Below are 22,757 nucleotides of genomic sequence, written 5' to 3'. Positions count from 1 at the left end.
AGCTGGAAGGCAGAGCATCTGGGTGTTTTAAAGTCAAGATTCCTACCTTTACGTTAAATCTGTGTTTCCAAAAAAGAGAAACACTATGAGACTGGGCCGTATAAGCTTCTGCATTGCATCTCACTACAAAGACAGTCTCCTAAGTGTTTAAACTGTGCCTTTTTTATCTAAATGCACAACAAACCAAGTAGCCCCCTGTGGTAATAACCATTAATTATAAACAACTTCTGTTAGTTATCTCCAAAACTGTGGCTTTCAGCAGTGACTCATCAGTCATCACACACATGAAACTCAAATGCTGTCTCCATACAAAGTAATCTCTAGTACCCTCAAAAGCCAAAGATATCAAGCAATGCAATAGAAAGGATTGAAGAGTTTTAGACCTGAGAACAGCCTGTCCATGACTCTTTAGACTCCACAGGAAGACAGAAGCTCCCCAAAAATGGGTGAATGGTGCCTTTTTCTATGTTCCTTAAGGAGTCTGAGTTATTAGATATCTTCTCTAGGTTTCTTAATGTGGTATGAAAAATGGAAAAAGGAATGAGGAACAGAAGTGGAAGGAAATAGAAGAGCAAGTGTTAAAGGAGTTAACTTGGGGAGATTTTAAGCTTTCTAAAAGACTAAATAAGTTTTACATTTTTCTAAGGAAATATCATGCCAACCAGATAAAAAGCAAACAGAAGGGTTTAAGTTGACTCGAAAAAAATGTTCAGTAACAAGATCCAAAAGAAAAAGAAAAAAAACCAAAAACACAGAAAGGTCTTTTTTCAAGAAAAATTGTGGTTTAAATATGAGCTTTTAATTAAGCTGACTTCTGACCTTAGAGCCCTACAAAAGAATCTTTTAATATCTCTTCTTTTGAGATTTCAGCCAGGAAAAACATCAGGTAGGTCTCCCTTTAAGTTTATCTGGTTCTAAAACCAATGTTGTATCCCTTTTTGCATGCAAATGAATTATATTAGACATTTCAAAAGATCCTTATTTTGGCTACTGCTGATCCTGACTGTCCTGGGTTAGGTGGGTCCACTTTCCTAGACATTTACAAGAGAATGCCCGATAAATATTATTAAAGCACCCTCATGGTCTGGGATGATACCCAGAATTCTTGGTCTCATGGGCAAGGAAATCAAGAATGCAGAGACACCAAGGGTAAGGTTTAGAGCAGAAATTTAATAGGAGAAAGAAAGAGAACAGCTATCTGCTTCAGAGAAGGGTTCCAGAAAAAGAGCTGCCATTATTTTTACAATTTAATGCCATATATATATATATATATACATATATACATATATACATATATATGGATATATATGTATATAGCTGGAGTGTAGTGCTATGATCTTTGGTCACTGAAACCTTTGTCTCTGTGTTCAAGCTATTCTCCTGCCTCAGCCTCCCAAGTAACTGGGATTACAGGTGTACACCACCATGCCCAGCTAATTTTTTTTTTTTTTTTTTTTTTTTTTTTTTTTTGTATTTTTAGTAGTGATGGGGTTTCACCATGTTGGCCAGGCTTGTCTTGTACTCCTGACCTCAAGTCATCCACCTGCCTCAGCCTCCCAAAATGCTGGGATGACAGACATGAGCCAACATCATCTGGCCAATGCATGTAAAGGCTTTTATAGGAAACCGATGAAGGCTGGGTGTCTCATTTTAATCAGGTGTGAATTTCTGGTGGCTCTACTCCATCCTCCTAATGTGCATGTGGGCCCTTACCTTGAATTACTCCATATTGCTTTGTGCCCCTTACTTTGCATGTGTCAGGGGACAGATTTTTCCATTGTGAGCATGTATGGGCAAGTCAGCTGTGTAGCCTTATTTATCTGTGTGGCTGTTGGCATGTCTTAGGCAGCACCCCTGTGCAAGGCCCCCTATCTGTGCCTGCAGGCTTTTCTTTTGTTTGAAAGGATTCAACCAAGGACTGACACTAACTGCCTGCCTAACCAGTTTTTTCCCTTTCTCCTCTCTCATTTCCCCCTTCAGGAGTAGAGACCCTAACTGCCTTTAGGAAGAATGGGATGATGATTCTTTTAGCTACTTCCTCTTGGAGAGGGACGCTGTGTAGGAGAACATCACTAGGGTTCCTCCTAGGGCTGGTCTAAGGATCCTTGGAAGGAAGGCAAGCCCATGTGTGGTTTCATTTGCATCACCATTTACAGCTTGATAGCCTTTAGGCGAGAAGAAACAATTTGGATTATTAGAGGACATGCATTAAAACAAAACAAGGTTAGGGTAAGGACAACTTAAAAATCCCAAAGTTGTCAACATGCTTAGTTAAGTGGTACCTATAGTTATCCCTGCTAAGACTTGGGTGCATGGGCTTGGCTTTAGTTGACTTCCTTAGGTTTATCTTTCCAAACAAAGAAACCTCCATGTTATAGGCACCCTATTTACTCCCATTACCTGGCAGGATTTGCAGGCCTGTTGCTCAAAACTAGAATATTGATCCAGATTTTTACATGACCAATCCTTTTTAATTTTTTTCTGAGCTCTAGCCAGAGACTGCTGATTAGTTTACAGGAATAAGCAAGGTTAGTTTAAAACATAGGCAAGAACTTGAAAACAACTAATGAGATTAGAATTTAATGGCAAGCATGTAAGAAGTTTTGAAACACAATTTTTCTCTCTCCAGTCCTCATTTTTGTTAAAAACATATCGTGATAGGACTGAGTTGTTTGCACAATAAACTTTAGTCTTATACTTGGCCTGATTATATGCATAAAGTACAACAAGAATAATTATTTTTACATAGGCTTTTAAGATTGGCTTTGACGGAACTCTGTTCTACAAGGAATCTCAGATAGCACTTTTTAAAATGAAGCCTAGCCATGGGTTTAGAACCTCAAATACCTGTGTTGGGTGAATTCCTCTCTTCTTGAGGTCCCAAGAACATTGGATTCCTGGGCATGTTAGAAATCGACATTCTTGACACATCAGAGATCAGGAACCCTGTATTGGGACTGGGCAGACAAGTTATGAGGCCAGTTTTCTCAAGGAGTTTTGTTGGCTCTGCAAGTTAAGCTTGATTCCTTAAAGGAAAACACACCCTTCTAGTCAAAGCTTTGCTAAAACAACCAGTTTCTCTAGTTGTGTCCTTTTGCTAAATAAAATTGATTCTTATTGCATTGATGAAAACAACTATATTGCCATAAGTTAAGAATACTTATAACTAGTTTCCAAATTCCAGAGGAACCAGGCAGAGAGAAAAAAATATGCTCCAAATTTGGTTCACAGGAATATATGTTACTCAATTGCTAAAAGCTGTTGATAGCTTAAAAGAAAAGTTTCCTTGATTCTGAAGAACAAAACAAGGATTAGCAATGTTTTAAACAAAAAGTTAAAAAGAATTACTTTAGACTTCTATTAGTTTAGTCCATGCAGTTAACTCCTGTTTGATATTCATGAACATTTCAGCTCTTCATCATTCCTGTACCTTTTTTTAAATCTCGTGTCAGAATTTCCAAAGTTTTCAGAAACCTGCATTTTACAGCACCTGTAAAAGTCCTATAAACCACCTTTTGAAAAGGATTAAAATGAGACAATTGTCTATGAATGATGAAATGTCCACAGTAGTTGCAGTTAAAACACAATTGACAAATAAATGTGGTTATCTCTGTTGTTTACAATAGCTTAACATAATAGCCTTAATTATGATTGATACCATATATTCAAACATCAGAATTTTAGACATCCCATATAATTTTGGAACATTTATTAATGCTATTCACTAAAACATAAACTGAAGCAGATGAAACATCATTCTAGCAATCCCACGTACAGAAACATGTTAAATAATCCTGTTTACCTCTCTTCTGGATGCTTCAGGGGTGCTCTGCAGCATCCAAAAGCTAGGGGTTGGGAAAAACAATTGTGAAACTGAAGTTTGATTTTTGGAAGGCTGTTAAAGGTTAGAGGCTCGAAACACTTGATATTGTAAAATACAATTCCAGACTACCATAAGTTATTTATTTTGCCAAAATTATTACTAAATTTTTTTAAACATGGCAAAAACCTTTACTCATTAAGAGGGAAGACTCAGCTTTCCAAACACTTTGTTTACTGTTTTCTCTTTGTTCTCCTTGGCAGTTTATCTGCATTATATGAACATTTTGTACAAGTGAGAGAAAGACAAGTTTTGCCCTTTCATTGGTTTCAAAACAATTCTTTATTCCTAGGCAACATTTAAATTTCCATGCCTTTTTATAATCTTTTACCACAAAAACATTTTACTGTTCTTGCACACCTTACATGTATATCTATTTTCAGTAGTCTCATTTACATGTTATAATGACAACTCTTAGCAATTTTTAACTTTAATGTAAAACACGATAAGTTGTTTTAATTATGTGCTAGATGCAGATAAAGTCTGGCTTTTCCCAGCATAGTTAGAGATACGATTAATTTTTTATGTCCTAAGGCCTTACCAAGTTGCAAAGCGGGCAGTTTACAACCTGACACATTTAGCAGAACTAGTATCTGACTTACATGATTTAGACCACCTATTTACATTTTGATAACATTTGCATTTGACCAATTATCTATTTTTATTTCTTAAAGATTAAAGTCATGTGAACTAAAAGGTATTACAGGTTTTATCTTTTCTTTAAAAAAATTGATTTAAGTGCTTATTTTTCTGTAAGCCAATCAATTAGAGCTCTTTTTATAGACATCACACACAACACATATATAACTATACATACAAACAGAAGAAGATTTAGTCATTATAAGATTTTTCATTTGTCAATCTCCTAATTGGACTATTGGTCTCTGGGTGGGGCTTTTTAAGATCAGGGCTAGGAAAGCATGTAGTTTCTAGGAAAAAAACAGGTTTTCAGAAGAATCTATCCACCCTTAATTCCTGTAGTTCCATGAGGAAAACAGAGGTTTCTCCCAAAATGGAATCCATGGTGTCTTTTCCGGTTTTTCCCAGAAATCCCAGGCCATCAGAAATCATCTTGGAGCCTCTTGTGTGTGCAAAAATGAAGAAAAAAAATTAAGTCAACCAAGAAAAAACCTTTTCTAGACAAACAAGATTCAAGATAAGAAAAACCTAAAGGCCTTTTAAATATGCCTATAACTTGGACATCCAGTTTGAATTAAACTGAGAGTTCCTTAAGTTAATCCTTTTAAATCTTTTGTTACCCAACTTCAGCCACACCGAGCATTTCATATTTCTGGCTTTTGAACTTTAGCAAAAAAAAACCTCACAGGTGAAACCAACAGAAGTCAATTAGATTATGACTTAACAGCATATGTACAGGGTATTTTCAAAGGAGTTGTAAGCAGCTTTTGAAACTGTCATTGCAAAATTATAACTGAGACAGTGAAAGAGATCTGACCCAACCAATCCCATCTTCTAGCCTCCAAGCTGTGTTTGTTCATTACTGGGCATAGGCTGAACCAACTCTGGGAGGAATTTAATTTATAATTTATAGTTCAGAACAAAACCAATAACAACCCTTTCCCAAAACAAACCTCCTTCTTGCCTGGGGAACAGACAGCCTTTGTAGGACCAAGAAACCAGCCGCAAGATTAGGAACTATGGTTTAGGAGTCATGCACCTGGAGGCCACAAGATTCTGACCTTCTCTAAACTGCTCCTAAGATCAGCACTTGAGATATGCTGCAGACTCTGCACTTGATGGATTAGCCGGCACCACCCAGACTGATAAACTGGCACATCTGATTTTGTAGCCCCCACCCAGGAACTGACTCAGCACAAGAAGACAGGCTCGACTTCCTACAATTTTGTCTCTGACCTGACCAATTAGAATTCTGGTTCACCAGCCTCTCCCCACTCATGAAGCCATCCTCAAAAACTCTGCTACCCAAATGCTTGGGGAGATTGACATGAGAAACAACAAAACTCCAGTCTCCTGCAGAGCCATCCCCCATGTGCATCACCCCCTTTTCATTGCAATTCCCTTGTCCCAATAAATCATCTATGTTTAGGGAATGGGCAAAGTGAACCCACTGCAGAGCCACACTTTAACAGAATCTAGAACCTTTAAAGGCAACTAGATGAAAGGAAGATTTAAGAAAGAGAGCTAGAAGTTGTTTATGGAGGGGAAGAGAATAAGCAAATGGCAAAAGTTAAACGGATATTAACCTGAAAGTACTTATTCCTTAAGCCAGGATTGAACTCAAGCCACTATTGTAAAATGACAGAGACTGAAACTAAGTGTTGCCACATGGTTCTAGGGTCACTCTCCCAAGGATGTAAACCAAGATGAAGGCCTGCAACAAAGTTTGTTACTGACCAGTTTACTGGGCTGGCTTGAACAGCAGACTTACGGAGTTTTGGAGTCGCATTCTTTTCTAAGGTATCCCTCTTTCTGACAGAATTATACAGAAAGACATGCAAAGCACACCAGATTGGCTACAGCTTAAGACCAACCTCACAAATCTTTTTTCATTAATTGAAACTTTACAGAGAATATAAAAAGTGGTCCCTACCATAGTTTGCACAGTGAGAGAGAAGCCCAAAGCCCAACTAGTTAAAAAAAAAAGAAAAAAAAAAACCACAACTTTTACCCTCTGGCTGGCATGTCAAGCTTCTGGGTTTAATTTCCCTGAGCTCAGCACTAAGCCAAGCATTTTAAGTTTTGGAAAATTAACTTTTCCCAATTTGGAGGGACATTATAAAAGAAGAGATAGGAGTCATTTCAAACCATGAAAAAAGGAAGGAAAAATACCATAGAAAATCTCTGAGGGTTTAGGTGTAGAACTGGAGGAGTTGATGTGGATTGGGAGCAGGAAGGGCTGGGGCATGTGGAAGTTACATTCAAGGGTTCCCCAGGGGTTTGTTTCTTTGACTTTAAGAAATTATCTCCTGTGGGCTTGCCTGATATAACCGCTAAGAGAGCAGAGTTAATTTTACAATGCTAACAAAGATCTGGATTGTCTCAAAACGGTAGGAAGGTTCTTACATAAAGGACCTCAGATAATTTGTCCTCTCACCTGCAGAAATGATCTAGTTGTTAGATAGTATTGAAATTAGCACTTCCCTGAGGAGACTAGCCCCCACACCCCCTTGTTCTGCAGTTGGTGGGATGGCCATGCCCTAGTGCAAAAGAATATGAGGTACTTTTAGAGTCTGGGGGATCAGAGTCCCAGTGATCCAGGCTGCACTCGGGGGGAGTGTAGACTGACGATGTATTGTTAACCATCCGGAAAAAGAGGGGAGAAGGTGTGCTTTAGTTTTCTTTCCCCTTTTGGAGTAACCCAGAGAGAAAGACAGAAGGCATGTTCCTCTTCTCCTCTTCCCTCCCAACTCCTTTGGGTCCCAGTGACAGTCATAGGTGCCACCCATGGGAAACTCCCACTAAGGAACTGTATTGAAGTTTTCTTCCATTATTGATCTGGACTGGTATTGAGAAAAGAAGCCTGTAAGTAGAAGCTAAAGGGGATGTTTTCTTGAGCATCCCCTACTTTATGTCCACTCGAGTGCTCCAAATCATTTGGTTTAATCATTTCAAGACCTCTGTAACTTTGGGACAGTATTTTAAGCCTTTCAGTGTGCATTGCACATAGTAAAAATCCAATGAATGTGAATTTATTTCGTGGAAGAAAAAAATAAGAAGGATGAAAGGAAGAAAGTGAGGGATAAACATTTTTCATAAGAGTCCTAGAACAAGCATAGATGAAACGGTGGCAATGCAATATTTGAAATAAAAATGCTTAAAAGTTACCAGGATTTAAGAAAGATATGGGTCTTATCAAAAAGCATTCAAAGTACCAAACAAGATGAATAAAAAGAATTTTTCTGGAAACATATTAGTGAAACAGGAAAAATCAATAATGAAGATTATAACCTCAAGAGAGAAGAAAGGATGATTTTTCTGTATAAATGGAATGCACTTTTGTCTGGATGATATTTTAAGTTATGCTTTTAGTATCTCTTCTGCTTTAAGACATTAGAGTGATATAAATATATTAAAAAGAGAAAGTAAAAAGCTATAACTGGGCTTATGGGCAAGATAAGCATTGCAAAAAATAATAATAATAAAATGTGAAATAGAAACCAGAATTGTAAACAGGGCTGAAGTCACAAACTGGCTGAACATAAGGCTGAAAACAGAGATGACCAGGGTTTAATATCTTCACGTAAGTAGGCAGCCAGAATCAAGGTACCCCCCTGAGATAATCCCTCCTGAAAAGAGGTTAAAAATCGCCTCTGCCAGCTTCTAACAAGGGCATCAGCTTATGAAACACAGCAGACCTAGGACATTGAAGGACATGGAGTTGCCAGATAACTCTGTAACTGAATTAGCCACACTCACAATAGCGCCATGATACAAGTACTGCCAATTGCCAAATTTAACCTAGATGGGGAAACTAGGCAACTTGAGTGGAACAATAAGAGGAGAGAGAAAAAGAGCAAAAGAGAAAGAAGCAAGTGAACAGCTTCAATAGGCCTACATTTCTTGGGTGGGCTGTGGCCATCATTCCCCTTGCTGTCAATGAGCCAAACTATATGAGTACTCCTCCTAATATCAGCCCTGGCTCACAGAGGATAGCCACCACTGAACACTGTAGTAGTGTTGGTGCTCTTCCCAACAGAGCACACCTGATGGCTTTGGTCAATATTGTGTCCTCTGGACCTTCTCATGGAATATAAACCTCTGATAAGTCTTCTGGCTTCACATAATGTCCCTATTCCAGCATGGCCATTTCTCTGACTTTTTAACTTTATTCTTCCATTTTTTGCTGGGAAAACTCAGGCATCTCTACTTTGTTCCACATAGGCTACAACTTGGGGTCTTAAGAATTATACTAGGAGAAACGTTATTTCATCCCCTGGAGTTCTTGTCTGGGTATTATTTTCTTTGTTCTAAAAGAACAGACCCAAGTCAATGAACTCTTGCTTATCCCATGTTGTATTCTGGTCCACTTGATCAAGCACCCTCAAAATCGAATTCCATGTATACTCCACTGGTTCCTGCCAGTAAATACTAGCCAATGCTTGCAGTTCCTATTGGGTGCAGTCATTGCCTTTCCTTATTCCATACAGCATGACCCCAGCTAGAGTATGTTAGAATTTAGCCTTAGTTATCAATCCGGTACACAAAGGAGGAGAGGGGGAGAAGCTTCTAAGTGGAACACATTTTGCCCCACGTGAGAGAGGCCCCTTTAGTGCCTTTCACACAGGGGAATTGCTGTCTTTTAACCTATTTATGCCTAGTGTTCCATTATTGGAATGCTAAGCATGTGGGAGTTACTTATATCCTACTGCTCAAGGTCCTTGCCAAGGTCTGATTGCAAAAATTCAAAAAATTGCAACCTCAGGCATAAATGGGTTAATAAGGTGCCTGGACCACCCATATGGCCTCCTTATGTTTCAGAGGAGTCTGTCTAGCCATAATCCTTGGGAATATATACCCGGAAGTCTTCATCTCACATCTTAGGGTTCTAGACTTTTCTAACTTTTTCTGTGACCTTAGTGTGATAGACTTACTTTGACTGAGCATTGACTTGTCTTTGAAGCTCCTTAATCTTAACTATCAGATCTTGATTTTTTTTTCTCAGCTGGTGTATCTGTAATCTACCATAAAGGTCCTCACATTTTGTATTTATCTGTTTTTTAAAATCCCTTTATTTTCTCATTATCCTTCTGTAGGATTTCCATGCAACTTAATGATAATCACTCAAGCTCTTTGTTCTTATATATTTTGCTCACCTCATACCTTTCCAATATTTGTGACATCCTATTGGTCAGAGTGTTTCATTTCATCAGAATATTATCTGCCGTCATTGCCAATTAACATTTTAGCAATTTTGCCACTGTTTTGTGCCAGGGATTATCTGTAGTACTCCACATATCACTTGAGATGGGATTCTCTTTTCTAGCCAAGTAATAACTTAGTTTCTAAATTTTATCTTGATGAATGCTTTTTTGTACCACTTCTGATAATAAATTGTGTCAGATGAGGTCCTTTGATAAGTAGATGCTAAGATAGAATTAGTAGCTCAAGAGTTTTATTGCAACTAACACCTTTGAAAGATAAGAAGACATTAAATGAGTCAACAGGGAAAACCTTCATGCTGCAATGCATGTGTGACACCTGATAAAGCAGTGGAGCAAGGGTATTATGTAGAAAAAAGTTCAGTCTGAAGAGCATCTCTGAGAAAATCATGGCCAGTGCAACAAGGCACCTCAGTGTAAAGGCTGTTTCTAGAGGAGTTCCACTTTATGTGGCGATGGCTAGATCCTGGCACTCCTGTTGTGCTTCGTCTGCCACTGCAGCTGCCTGGAGAGAATGTGCCCTTGATTCATACAATGCAGTAACTCTCAAAGGTGTTGCAGCAGGTTTTCACTGAATGGAAATCTGAGGGAATCACTTTTATGGCTGTCACACGATTTGAAAATGTAACTTAAAAATAATAATGTTCAAAATAACAAGAAACCTCTAGAAAAAAAGTCTAACAAAATATGTGCAAGAATAATTATAAAATATTATGAAAGGGCATAAACAAAGTCCTGATTAAGTAGATAGACTATGTTCATGAAGAAAACAAATCAATACAATAACATGTCAATTCTGACCTCTGAATTTATAACATTATACTCACAACATTCAACAAAATGTTTCATGTAATTTACCATGATAATCCTAAAATCCACATTGATTTTTAAAGGTGATTTTAGTGTCCAAAAAAATCAAGTTAATTAAAGAAATAAAACACGTGCAGAGACTCACACTAGCAGATGTTAAGATTTATTCTAAAGATACAATAACTAATAATAGTGGATTATTGTCACAGAGATAGGCAAATAAACCCAAGAAACAGAGTAAAGAGGCCATAAACAAATGCCTGCCTATGTGAAAGATTGGTGTATAACAGAGTTGTCATTACAAATCAATAGGGAAACATAGACTAACCTATAAATTTTGCTAGGACAACCGGAAATTTAAAAATTCTAGTGAATAAAATTGAGACTACCCTCTCTCAAACTTGTTTAAAATGCCAATTAATTTAGACATAATTATAGAACCTAATGGAAGTAAGATAGCCAGACAGAGCCAGAGCAGATGCTGCATGAATTGGAACAACCTATTTTATTTTCAGCTTCCCCTAAATTTACAAAGTATGAACACCTGCCAGAGATACCTCAGAGCAGAAAATGGCTAAATTCTTACTGTGTTTCTGTCCTGTTATATGCGTGTTTATATCACTAGTCCAGAAGACTTTCATTAGCAACCTAGTGCTTCTGTTTAAAAAATAGTCTCTCTCTCTCACACACACACATAATTGGTCTGCTTTTATAAAATTATATTCAGCAAGGTCTAATCCAATCCCTTGTCTAGCGTGAGAAGGAATAATTATCTCTATCTTACTGTAAACCTGTCTTTCCACATACCTCCTCCTAACCCTAGTTTAATATCCTTTTACATCAATGGACTCTGACACTACATTTAATCTAAGGGCCATAATTTTGAATTCTTTCCTCACAGTTATTTATAATAAATAACAATTAAGTGTGGTGAAAACTTTATAATAAAATTAAAAATAAATTCCAAGTGGAATAAAACTCAAAATATAAAAGCAAACTAAAATTTCAAAATTACTTATTGCAAAATATACATATGACTTTGGATTTGAGATTTATTAAGCTAGAAGCAAAACATCTTCATAAGGCAAAACATTGATATATTTGACTCAATTAACATTAATTTTTTAATAAATCAGAATACCATTAGATTAGAAATAAGGCACAGCCTGGAAGAACATATTTGCAATGCATGCAAATAGCAAAGTATTAGCTTTCATAATGTATAATGATGCCTACAAATCAATAAATAACACAAATAACTCAGCATCTAAATGGGCAAATAATGTGAACAAGCAGTTAACAGAAGAGGAAACTAAATTTGCTGATACATTTTTAAAAATCCTCCACCTTGCTAGAAATCAGAAGATGAGAATTTAGAAAACAGTGATACATCATGTCATTATCTGGTTAGCAAAAAGTAATATTTCACAATATTTGTTGTTGATGAGGATGTAAGGAAACAATAATTTTAGTACACCACCATCAGTGAGAGCTTAAATTGATAACACTAATTTGGGAAGGAAATTAGCAATGGTTAGAAAAGTTGAAGATACGTATCCTACAGCCCAGTAATTTCACTTCTAATTGTTTACTAGTAAACACATATGTCAGGAATTGAATATTTTCATGTTTTTGCACTGTTTGACTTCCTGCAGAAAGAAAACTTGACTAGCTAGAGAAAGTCTCCTTGACCTCAGACCTTTCGCTCCTCAAATTCCTAGTGTATTAGATTGAAGCCATCTGCTCCTTTTCAAAAGATAAAACTTATCTCCCTGGTTCCATGAAAACATCTCAGGGGTTATAAACCCGAGGACAGAGATTTTTGTCTTGTCTTCCTCCTGAAGACATTTATTTATATTTTAAAGTCTAGAGACCTTCTCCTTCTTTTTTCCAAAGAGAAACTGTTTATATTAGGGAGACTGCAGTCTCTCTCTGGGCATGGGGTGTAATGTCTATAGAAGCTCCCAGATTCATATTTTTGGGCTTCCTTACCTACAGTACAGGACATGGTATCAGTAGGATGACATCTGGCTCTCATCGCATCACCTTAGAATAAGGAAGATTTGTTCCAAAGGGGAACCAATGAGGTTATTGCTGTAAGTAATTGTAATCTACCTTGTTCCAGAAATCTTGAGTTTACTTTTAGAATAGTATGAATAAATATAAATATTAAAAATGTATTGATTTGTACATGTACACAAGGAGAATGCACAGAAATTTTTTTCTAACGTTGTTTATAAGAAAAATTATATAAACATAAAATTTAAATGAAAAAAAATGCCCATTCAGAGGAGACTTGATAGGTTTTCTTAAATTCAGACAATAAATACATACAGTGAGAACATGAGTAAACTTAAGTTCTATGTATAAATATTAGTGAATCATAAAAGTATATTTAAAAAGAAAATTGTGAAATAATATGTACAATATGATAAAATTTATTTCAAATTAAAACATAAAAGTCAAATATCTATTAGCCCCTGATAATTAAACAAATTGTAGTTCACTTATTCCATGGCATTGTATGGGAGAAAAAATAACTTTCTATCTGTTCTGAGTTCTTAGCTGGAACCCTGTAATAAAAGACAGATTAACAAGAGAAAAACAAACGGAAGTTTACTAACCTGTATACCTCATATATATGTAAACTAAAAATCCTAAGCCCTTTGCCAACTGAACAGACCCTCTCTTGGCCAAGGGGACCCCAAAGAAACCTTAAAAACTGAGTTCCCAGCTGTGATAGGGAGGTCAGACACACCTGGTTATACACCTTCCCTTTTGGAGTTTAGGCACAACTGAGCAGCAGTGATGTTAAAACAGAGATCATGAGAATGACAAAAGAGACTCTGTGGCAATAAGATGCTAAATTATAAACAAGGCCTAAGGCCATATAAGGCAAGGGTTAAGTCAGGCCAGAAGGCCATCAATCTTGCTACATAATATCCATAACTTAAAATATTCCTTTCTGTTGACTCAAAGTGTTTGTTAGACAGAGCTTTACTCGTTTAACCAAATGCAAATTAAAGAATCTATAACCTGTAAGGTCCTGCTTCAAGTTATCCCACCTTTTTGGGCCAAATCAATGTATACCTTCCATGTATTGCCTTATGCCTTTGCCTATAACTCCTGCCTCCCCGAAATGTATAAAACCAAACTAATCTGACCACCTTGGGTATACTTTCTCAGGATTCCTTGAGACTATGTTTCCGTAAACTGTGCTCACTCCTATTGGCTCAGAATAAACCCCTTTAAAATATTTTAGAGCCTGGCTTTTCCATTAACATATACATAGGAAATATGCAGGGAATGAGTAATTTTCAAAGCAGTGGCTTAGAGTTTAGGCTTAAATACCATCTTCCATTGAAACAAAGAAAGAAGGGTATTGGGAGGTGGGGAGCAGTTATGAAGATATGACCAGAAAAAGTGTCCTTATCTCCAAAGACACAGGTAGAAAGAGAGGAATCTAGACAGGACTTGCTAAGTTTTCCCCAGCTCATATCCTTTTGTCTTATTATAATTCTCTATGACTTTTCACTGTTTATCAAACCTAGCATTAAAAACACTCAAGCTTGACCACTTCTTTGGATCTTCATTTACTTATGAAGGCTCTCATGTCACATAAAACCTATGTTAAATAAATGGGTATACTTTTCTCTTGTTAATCTGTCTTTTATTATAGGATCCCCAGCCAAGAACTTGGAAGGGTAGAAGGAAAATACATTTTTCCTCCTCTACACATACCTGGAATAAATTCGAAAATTTATATTCTTTTTTTGTGTGTGTGAATCAGTCTTTTTATTTATTTATTATTATTATTATTTTTTCCTTTGGAGACAGCACCTCGCCCTGTTACCCAGTGCAGCAGTGTGATCTCAGCCCACTGCAACCTCTGCCTCCTGGGCTCAAGTGATCCTCCCTCCCCAGCCTTTTGTGCAGCTGGGACTACATGTGTGCACCACCATGCCCAGCTAATTTTTGTATTTTTATTTTGTAGAGACAGGGTATATTCTTTGAGAAAATCAACCATTTGATGCAGAATCACAAATGTATTTGTATGGAGATGAGCAAATTAATGTCATACAATTCTTTTAATTTCCTTGGTATCTGTGGTTATTTCTCGATTACATGTATTTTTTATTTTGGATATTTGTACTTTCTCCCTGTCTTCCTTGATTAAATTAATTAATGATGGTTACAGCCATTTCACTATAACTCACAGGTATTTAGTTCTATTCTCTTTCCAGGGCATGTGGAAGACTATACCTCTTACATGATTAGCTCTAGGCAACAGTCAGGGAGCAGTAGAGAGCGGGGCATGTGTCACATCCAGGCTGAGGGCGAAAAAGCCCTGAAATCTTCCAGAGTTTCTTCCTTACTGGCAGTGAGCATGGAGGGCATGTGTTGTTACAGCAGAACTGCAAGTCAAAGAAAACTTAATTGCTGAGTTACTATATGGAAAAGAAAAAAAGCTGCCTTGGAGAGTCTTTTAACCCACAGTAGACTTTGAGTGCATGAGAAAATTTATGTAATAAGCTACTAACACTTAGGGGTTGTTTAACAATTAAAATTGAAGCTTAGTTTATTCTGACTAATACAGTGATGTTATTCATTTTATTGACATGTCTACATAATTGACTCTTTGATTTATATTTTAAATCTAGCAGATTTGTTTTCCATGTCAATAATTTCTGTTTTAACTTAATTTCCTTTCTCCTTCCCTTAGATTCAAGATGTTCTTTTCCTAACTTACTGAGTTTAATTTACATTTGCTTTTCTTGATTATTATAATAAGTATTTGGTGCTAAGATTTTTATTCTGAGCAATGCTTTAATTTTTAAATGATATATAGCATTTATATAATGGTATACATTTATTTTTGGGCTGATAGTTTTCCCCTTTATATCTGTTGTCTTGGAAAAAAGTATTCCAAGTAATTTGGAGGTGAATTTTTTTTTCATTTTATTTTTGTTGTTAACTTCTACTTCTGTGTTACTGTGGTCAGAAAATATTTTCTGCTTCTTCTATAAAAGTCAAAGCAAATGAAAATTGTGTATCATGTTGTTCAAATATTCTGCTTGTTTCCTGCTTGTTCTAATTTGACATGCATCAGAGATTGACTCTTCAAATTGTATATTATTTTATTCCTTACAAGGACACATGAAACATTTATTATACAAAATATTTCAAAGAAATAAAATTATTCAGAGCACATTTCTTATGACAATGGAAGAAAGCTAGACATTATTTTAAAAAAGATAACCAGAAAATTCCCATGTTTCAAAATTTAAAAACACATTTAAATAGACAATAAGTCAGAGAAGAAATTATGATACAAATTAGAAAATATTCCAAATTGAATAATGATTAAAACACAAGCTGTCATAGCTTATGGAATGCATTTAAAACTATATATGTAAGGGAATTTGTAACCTTAAATGCACATCTTTTCTTTATTCCTTGGGATATGTAAAAAAGTACTTAGCCTTATTCATTATTATTATTTTTTTATTGCATTTTAGGTTTTGGGGTACATGTGAAGAACATGCAAGATTGTTGAATAGGTACACACATGGCAGTGTGATTTGCTGCCTTCCTCCCCTTCACCTATATCTAGGCCAGGCATGGTGGCTTATGCCTATAATCCTAGCACTTTGGGAGGCCCAGGAGGTAGGATTGCTTGAGCCCAGGAGTTTGAGACCAGCTTGTGTAACATAGTGGGAGTCTCTACACAAAAATAAAAAATAGAAAAGTTAACTGGGTGTGGTGGTACATGCCTGTATGTAGTCCCAGCTACTCTGGAGTGGGAGGCAGAAGGATGGCTTGAGCCCAAGAGATTGAGGCTGCAGTGAGCCGTGATCATGCACTCCAATCTGTACAACAGAGTGAGACAATGTCTCAAAAATAAATTTAAAAAATAAAAATGCAAATTGAAGTCACAATGAGATATCACAACATACTTACTAGAATGGCTAAAATTAAGAAGAATGAAAATATCAAGCATTTCAAGGATTTGGAACAGCTACAACACTCATATATTATGGGCACTATTGTAAATTGGTACAACCACTTTTGAAAATTGGGAGTTTTAATATTTACTACATATCCTATAAAAATAATTTTTAGGTATATGCTCAAAAAATATATATTTATGTGCGTCAAAAGTCATGTGCAAGAGTGTTCACAGACATATCATTCATAATGGCCAAACACAAGAAATCACTCAGATATTCATTAGAAGAGTGGATAAATGAGTTGAGCATATTCATGTAAAATATAGCAATAAAAATTAATGAACTATTACTAAGTGCAATGATAATAATGAATTACCCACATAAATATAATGTTAGGCAAAATATCCAGACATAAAAGAGCACATACTGCATGCTTCCATTTATATAAAATTCACATGGGAATTAACATGGGGTTAGGAAACAAGATATTGGTTACATCTGGGAGGAGAGTGGAGTTTGCACTTGAGAGGGAACACAGGGATCACTTGTGGAATGCTGTAATATTTTAGTTCTTATTTGGATGGTAACTCATATTATTATTTTGTGAGCTGAAAACCTGTGATTTGTGCCATTTATTTCATGTATTTTATATTTCTTTAAAAATGTTAAGCAATTGAATTGGAAATTACTATTTTGTTATATGTGTCAGAAACGAAAAGGTAATACCAATCTGAACCAAATTTGAGTTGCAGAAACAGAGCAAGAGAATGCTTAGGCTGAGAAAAGGAACAATTTGAATTTGCAAGCTCCCATTGCATTAGCTCCTGAACTTGTGTTTTGAATGATAATGTGCTATATGATCCTTCTTTCAAATAAATCAGTTTTAGTCACATTAAAGATTTGCTATTTTATTAAACCTCCTTCTGTAATTTTACTTTTAGTGATCCTATTAATTCCCATAAGCTAACTTTCTTAGCTTTTTCTCCTGCATCCTGAAACATCTTTGCTTTACTCTCAAAATGTATTAAGAGTACAGCAATGTCTCAGCCTCTCCACCCCATTTTGCCTGGTCAATGACACCTTATCCCTCCCCTGAAGAGATAACGTATACTCCTAAAAGTCTCTCTGCTTTCTCCCTGCCCTCTGGTCTAGTCTACACGAAGAAGCCAGAGGGATTCCATTAAAGGTAAGTTAGATAAAGCTACTATTCTACTCAAAAACCAGAGGGATTACCATTAAAGGTAAGTCAGATAAAGTTACTGTTCTACTCAAAACATCCCAATGGCTTCTCATTCACTAAAAGTCAAATTTGAAACCTTTACCCTAACCTACAAGACCATACAAATATCTGACCCCATATCTTACCCTTCTGCTCTCACTAACTCTGTTTTAACATCACTGGTTTCCTTTCTACTCCTATAAAGTGATTAGCAAAATTCTACATCAGAGCCTTTGCACTTGATGTTCTTCCTACCTATTATTCTCTTTCCACAGATGGCCATTTTGCTTACGCTTTTTTCTGGATTCTGCCCAAATGTCACCTCCACAGAGGTCTTTCTTGACCACTCTATATAACTATAACACTCTCTCACACACAAATCACCCACTGCTCCTTTTCCCAGCTTTATTTTGTTTCTTCACAGTATTGATTACTATATAACATTATATTATAAATCTTAATTATTTAGGTTTCTGTTTCCTGTATTAGAATGTAATTTATATGAGACCATGGAATTTTTCCTGTTCCAACTTATATTCTCAGCATGTAGAAGAACACGGGGCAGAAGTAGGACTCAATAAGCATTGAATGAATGAATAGCTGATAGAGTAAGTGTTAATATGAGTGGTTAGACTGTGATACAAATGAAACTGGCCCAATTGTCTTATCTTAGTTACTTCCTCAGGAAACTGATCCTCAGACAAGAAACTGAAACCCACCATATCACTGCATCCAGACGACGAGATGCCAGACCCCTCATTCATCATGATTCCTTCCTTACCTCTCCCTATGTCCTTTTTTCCCACATGTAGCTACATTCCTTCCCAATTTTAGTTGGTTGGAAGAGAGAGATTTGAGGCTTGGCTCCCATCTCTCTGGTTTACATCACACAAATAAAAAGCCTTCTTCCCTGGCAATACTCATTGACTCAATGATTGGCTTTCTGTGCAGTGAGCAATGGGACCTAAACCAACCCCTTGGTGTTTTGGTAACACAAATTTGGCAGATGTGTTTTCTAAAATAATCTATTGAATCAACACAGCTCATTTCACAACAGGAGTAGATAATTTTTTAACAACCCTTCATTTATATAACATTATTGCAATAATAACTATGCAATAATAAATAATAATGATCATTTTCTTGATTTGGTCTTTAGTTTTAATACAAAGAATTCAAAATTAAGAGGATTAATATATTTTAATTTTAATGATATTTAAATTCAATAAGATGATTTCATCTATAAACTAAATTTTAGATTTACCAAACAAAAATATGGCTCCTTATAATTCACATCCTGTTTCATCATTTTAAAGTTTAAACACAAATAAAAATTCTGTTTACAGAGATTGACAGAAATAGCAGAATTAAAGTAACTCAAGTTCTCTTTATTTTTATAATCACCATGCTATCATTATTTATTTCAAATCTGTTATATACACACAATAATGTGTAATAACACAAGGATTAGAGATGGAATCTGCTGACGTGAACTTGAATGATTCTGAATCATTATGGACTTATTCTTGAGAGGAATGTGGAGCTGAGTCTGCATGTGTTCAGGACCCACTGTGTAAGTGGGAGTTCTCTAAATTAATTTTCATTAATTTGAATTCAAAATTTATTAAAGAAATGTTATTAAAATGTGCTAATTTGAAGTGTATATATAAATTATTGAAGGCTTAACAATAACTGTAGTAGTTGTTTAGAATTTAGACCAATAAAATATTTTGAGGGAACAGAGGAATATTTAATCACCGTTATTGTGTAATGATGTTGGCAAAAGGTGAATAAAAAAACATTTGTCAAAGAAAGAAGAAAACTCAAGAAGATGAGATTTTAATGTTATATATGCATAGAAAATAATACATAGGAAAAAAGTTACAATACATAGAAAATAGAAGGATAAGTTAAAAGACACCATGAAGAAACAGACAAATCAAGCATGAATGATAGTCTATAGAATAACTGGCCTAAGATCTTCAACAATTGATGTCATAAAAATGAGATGGGGAGAGGCATAATAGCTAAATGCAATGTGTAAATTGTTATTGGATCCTCATTTGAAAAAAGACATCGCAGAAGACATTATTGAGATAGTTGGGCAATGTTAACATGTACTAGATAGCTGATATTATTAAATTATTGTTAATATTTGTGGGAAATTGTTTATCAATACTTGTAACCAAAATTCCAAATTTTTAAACTTAGACACAATTTATTCCCTATTTACTGGAAACGATTAAAAAGAATTCCAGGCCATGTGCAGTGGCTCATGCCTGCAATCCCAGCACTTATGGGAGGCCAAAGCAGGAGAATTACTTGAGGCTAGGAGTTTGAGACCAGCCTGGGCAAGATAGCAAAACCTCATCTCTACAAAATGTTTTAAAAAAAATTAGCTAGGAGTGGTGGCATGCCTATAGTCCCAGATGCTTGGGAGGCTGAGGGAGAAGGATCCCTTGAGACCAGAAGTTTGAGGTTACAGCGAGTTAGGATTGTGCCACTGCACTCCAGCTTGGGCAACAGAGCAAGAGCCCATCTCTAAAAAAAAAAAAAAAAAAATTGTAAGAGTTCTAAATTAGAAATAATTTAGCATTCTAAAATTTGAAAAAGAATTTTAATTCTAAATGATTAAAAATAATTTTGGTGGCATAGCAAAATGACTCTGCTAGTGCATGCAAATAATAACCGTCCACTTAAACCACTTCCAGAAACTGAAAATTGCCATGAATATACATATGGAAACAACTTCATGATAACCATTCTGTATTAACAAAATCAAACTTGTTCAACATGATATTAAATAGGAGACATGTGTAGCCATTAATAGTGACAATACAGGCATATTTTTATTGAGAAGGATGGAATTTCATGACATATCAATAAGGTAAGACAATGGGTTACAAATAGTGCATAGCATTTGAGCCCATTTTATCATATATTCATTAGTAGGTATATTCTCAAAAATGGAATAACATAATATAGAAACTGCATCTTTGAAGTAGCAGAATTGCATTTGTCTTGATTTCCCTCTCTACATATTTGAAATTTTTAGCATAGCATATATTTTCATAAAATGAAATTATCTAAAGTAATGAACTTCTTTTTTAAAGCCGTTGTTTTGGTTTCTAGGCACGTTAAAACATGAGTTAATTGAAAATGGAAATAGGAGTCTGAGCCCCTGGCACTCTGTAGGAAAGGCTGGTGGCCACTGCTGCAGTGCTTCTTGTCCCAGGGCACAGCAGAGATGGCGACTTTGGTGCTGGCAGAACAAGTTGTAGTGTGGCATCCCCACATTTCTGGGGATCTGTAAGCCTTGCCTGTCCCGTGATGGGATGAGGAACCCACACTTGCCAAGATTTAGGGGCAGGGGTGAACGTGATCCCCTTAGAAATTTAAACCTTCTCTCAAAAGTGTACAGTAGAATTAAAGAATACAAACCACCAAGGGTAATCTAAAATTGTGAATGGCTCACTAATAATCCCAGGACAAAATGAGAAACCGTTATTCAAGAATAAGTGAAACTACTAAAAAGATGTTTGCTATAAAGGCTTGGGCTGGTATGTTGTGTAAAGGGCTGCAAAGGACCCATATGGTTTTCCTAGGAAAGCTATTTTGGCCTTCACTCCACTGTTACTAGTAGGTGCTGTACTGTTTTGGAAATTGGTCAAGATGATTGAGGCCGGTGAAAAGGAGCAAAAGAAGAAACAAGAACATCAAGAAAATATTGCAAAAGCTAAACAGCTATAAAAGAACTGAAAAAAAAATAAGGACTGTATAATCAAAGGAAAATAATTTGGAAAATTATGCAGCCTTGGAAAGACCTATTAAGATTTCTCCTTTTGATTTCACAAGTCTTATTTCGTAAACAAATTCTGACCATGTGCAAGAATTGTGTTAGCTCTAACCTATTACTGTAGCAGCTTCTAGGCGTAGGTGTAGAAGTTTGTTAGCATCTATTGACAATTATTGTAAATTAGCACTTATTAAGGTACAAATTCTTTATAATTGACTTAGTCATTTGCCATTTTGCAGAAATGAAATGCCATTTTGTACTGAAATGAAAATATATCTTTTGGAGAGAAAAATGACTTTTGATTATGAACTCTATTCAAATAATGTTTTAAAATGAGGTCCCGTTCTGGGTAAAGAAAATTAAAAATGTAAAAAGTCAGAATTGTCCTCTCTGAGGTGAGAAGTTTGCTTTGGCTTAAAAGAGATAAAGTACCTTAATCACATATTTTATTATTAATCACATATTATTGTTTATTTCTTGGAATAGAATCATTTCTAGCTTTATCAAAGCAAAGTAATATTAATCAGTAAGTACATCTAATTGCTGCATTTTTCTGAACAATTTCTATGATTGCTGTCTCTGAATGCTGCAATGAGACTGTCACATAAGGAAGCTTATCTATCCTATTTAAGGATGAGCACCACAGTGCCCCAGCTGATGATTAGAATCGACTGCTAGACGTGTGAGAGGGGATCCTGGGCTTTGCAGCCCAGCTGATGCTCCAGCTGACAGTGGTTGTATGAGTAAGCTCAGGTGAAACTAACAAAGGGATTTCCCTGCAAACTTGCAATGGTGAGACATAATATTTTGTTGTTATTTAAAAATACTAATTTTAGTCAAGATAAAATAATTTTTATAAAATTATGTTTTAAAAATGCAGACTGTCTTGATAATTACCAATTGTCTGAAAAACTAAAAGTTTAGTTATCTCCTGAATTAAGACAATTAATTGTGTTTTCATCTCTTTTTTTTTTAGCATTTTCTTTCTTAGTTTTAAAATTTCTTACAAGGTGGTTTTCATATCCTCAAACACATGTTTGATTATATATTTAATTCTTAACAGTTTTCTTCTGCTTTTTTTTCGGAGACCTCTATATGTGTGAAATTTTCTCATTTGTGTGAAAGTTTGTCTTCTGAGTCTTAAGAATAGTTCTATATGAATTTGCTGATTTTCATTTTGTTCATTTTTATTGCATTGGGATGTTTCACAGGATTCCTATATTAGTGATTTAGTGATGGC

General features: G+C 35.7%; 1 pseudogene; it reads left to right on the top strand.

Moving 5' to 3' along the window:
• The first annotated feature begins 21,256 nt into the window (after positions 1-21,256).
• On the top strand, positions 21,257-21,480 carry LOC108293275 (annotated as a pseudogene).
• The last annotated feature ends 1,277 nt before the right edge of the window (positions 21,481-22,757 follow it).

This window comes from Cebus imitator, unplaced genomic scaffold (genome assembly GCF_001604975.1).
Source record: "Cebus imitator isolate Cc_AM_T3 unplaced genomic scaffold, Cebus_imitator-1.0 Scaffold528, whole genome shotgun sequence".
Lineage (NCBI taxonomy): Eukaryota > Metazoa > Chordata > Mammalia > Primates > Cebidae > Cebus > Cebus imitator.
Note: the sequence above shows the minus strand (reverse complement) of the source record. Positions and strands in the feature narration are given on the sequence as shown.